General features: G+C 30.9%; 1 long non-coding RNA gene across 1 annotated transcript in view; it reads right to left on the bottom strand.

Annotated features, from left to right (window-relative positions):
* Nucleotides 1-1,836: 1,836 nt before the first annotated feature.
* The window catches only part of LOC112904385, a 1,267-nt gene continuing 807 nt past the window's right edge, over nt 1,837-2,296 (bottom strand). Inside the window, exon 3 of the long non-coding RNA XR_003231069.1 lies at nt 1,837-2,035. This is a non-coding gene — a long non-coding RNA (uncharacterized LOC112904385). The remainder of the gene's footprint in view (nt 2,036-2,296) is intronic.

Below are 2,296 nucleotides of genomic sequence, written 5' to 3'. Positions count from 1 at the left end.
ACTTTGTTTAGGATGAGAAAAACGTGGAGGAAATAGGACTATTCTCAGTAGTAAAAACTAAAATAGTAGTAGTAATTACTATTTTAATAAAATTGACTATAACGCGAAATAAATAGTTGGACAAATACATATTTAGTTTTAATGTACAGTAAAAGTTCCTTATTCACGGTTTCCTTATTCGCATTTTCATTATTCGCGAGTGAAAAGATTGCAATCCAGTTCCTGTGTTCGCGGTTAAAAATTTCATTATTCGTGGATGCAATCGGTAAACAGAAAAGGATTCGGTGTCATTTATTAAGGGGATTGACCGCAATAGACCGCTAGTGCCTACTGTCAGTCAGCATTTCACCGTCCTTCTCCTTTAGAGTTCTTGACATGACTTCTGCAATTTCAATGAATTCAAAATAACATCAATTTTTTCATGAATACAGTTTACATTCATATACAAATTCAAATTAAGATATACATGGAAGTTTTAAAAGGTAATTTATAATGTTAAACCTTTTTTCTTAATTGAATTAAAGTAGGTGGTACAATAATGTATCTAGGTACGTATGGTTACATTGGCACAGATTTGTCTGTTGGTTACATTAAAAACCGTTTTGGTTTTCATGGGCCTACCGGTCACGCCACGAATATGGAGGATGCCGAGGATAGAGGAGGTTAAAAATGAAGAGGTATTAGAAAGGAGAACAGGGAACTGTATGGAAGTCAATAAGAAATAGGCGAGATAGGTTGGTAGGACACCTTCTCAGGCATGAAGGTCTAATCAGAGACATATTAGAGGCAGAAAGAGGAGTTAAGAGAAGTAGACCTAGATCAGATTATTGTTCGCAAATGGTTAAGGATGTGCAATGTTCTAGTTTTAGGAAAATACGAAGAATAGCTTAGGATAGGAAGGATTGGTGGTGCGTGTCCGACCAGTTAACCATGTTAAAAGAACAGGAGTTAAGACTATAACAATAATATTTTTGTATTTGAAAATCCATTTATTTTCTGTAACGTACCCATAAAGTACAATTTGTACTTCTTTTAAATTTAAACTATTTTACACATTAAAATGAATATCCTTTTACATTAAAATTAGTATACTATAATATATATTCAGTTCAGTTATATTGTTTTGGTAAAACTATTAATAAATAATAACGTAGGTAATGAAAACTATTTGTTAGTTGTACTGATAAGTAATTAAGTTATTCATAATTAAATTAAACTAGTTAAAAATATAACCGCGAATTTTAGCAAAAAACGCTATTTTTTATTGAAGTATTGTCCACAGTAAATTTCACTATTCTAATTTCCCTATTATATTTAACTAATTTTTTTTCGCGTTATGGACAATTTTACGAATAATCGTTATCGCAACTACTTTGGTTTTTACAATCTGCGTCATTTCAACCTCTTCACTATACCTTAATGATGCAGATTTTAATCCTAAGGACAAAATTATGAAAGAAAAATTATTTTTTATTATCTATGTTTTTTGGGTTGTTGAATCCGAATTTAAACTTTGCCGCGCTGTGTGGGTGATGGAACTTTCTTCACATTTCTCGAAAACTATTCACTCAAGTGACAATTTTTGAAGCTGACAACATTTCCCTTCTAATGGTGTGTTACAATCCCTCCTTTGAGTGAATATTTTACAGCCCAGCAGCGTATCAAAATAAAATTAAATTTATTTCTTTTGTTAAATTTGTTTTTATTGTGTTTTTTTATGGGAAATATATTTCTATTAAAAAAAGTATTTTTACTTAAATCATCAATGAAATAATTATTTATTTATATAGCTTGACTAAGTCTATATCCTTAAACCTCACCTTAAAAAAAATATGTGTACATATTGGTGTCACTGAAGGTGTTTATTGTGCATAACATTAATGACTGTTTACACAATAACTTCCAACCTCGTTTCAATCCCTCCAACTGCTGCTGCTACCAGACACCACCTTTTTGCAGGTATTTTACCAAATTCAGTTCTGGCTGGGGAATGATCAACTTGATGCCCAGATATATTTCTGAAGTACTGTTAGCTCTATAAAATTTAAGAACAGAAAGTTGGTTTCCATATCCTACCCCAAAAGATGTGACTGCGGTTCTTTGGCTCTAGCCCGTCTTCACTTACTCAAAGTTAACCAGTGAAAACGGGGAAATAATAATAATTTTATGTACATGTACAATATATTTTTATCTAAAGATCAGTGAGCAGAAAAACAAAATTATTATGAAAGATTTAGTAAATTCTATTTTATTTAATAGAGGAAATTATAATTGATTGAAAATATTATAATTTCAT

The sequence above is a fragment of the Agrilus planipennis genome, unplaced genomic scaffold (genome assembly GCF_000699045.2).
Source record: "Agrilus planipennis isolate EAB-ADULT unplaced genomic scaffold, Apla_2.0 scaffold46, whole genome shotgun sequence".
Classification (NCBI taxonomy): Eukaryota; Metazoa; Arthropoda; class Insecta; order Coleoptera; family Buprestidae; genus Agrilus; species Agrilus planipennis.
The sequence above is the reverse complement of the archived record's forward strand: the minus strand, read 5'-3'. Positions and strand labels throughout refer to the sequence as shown.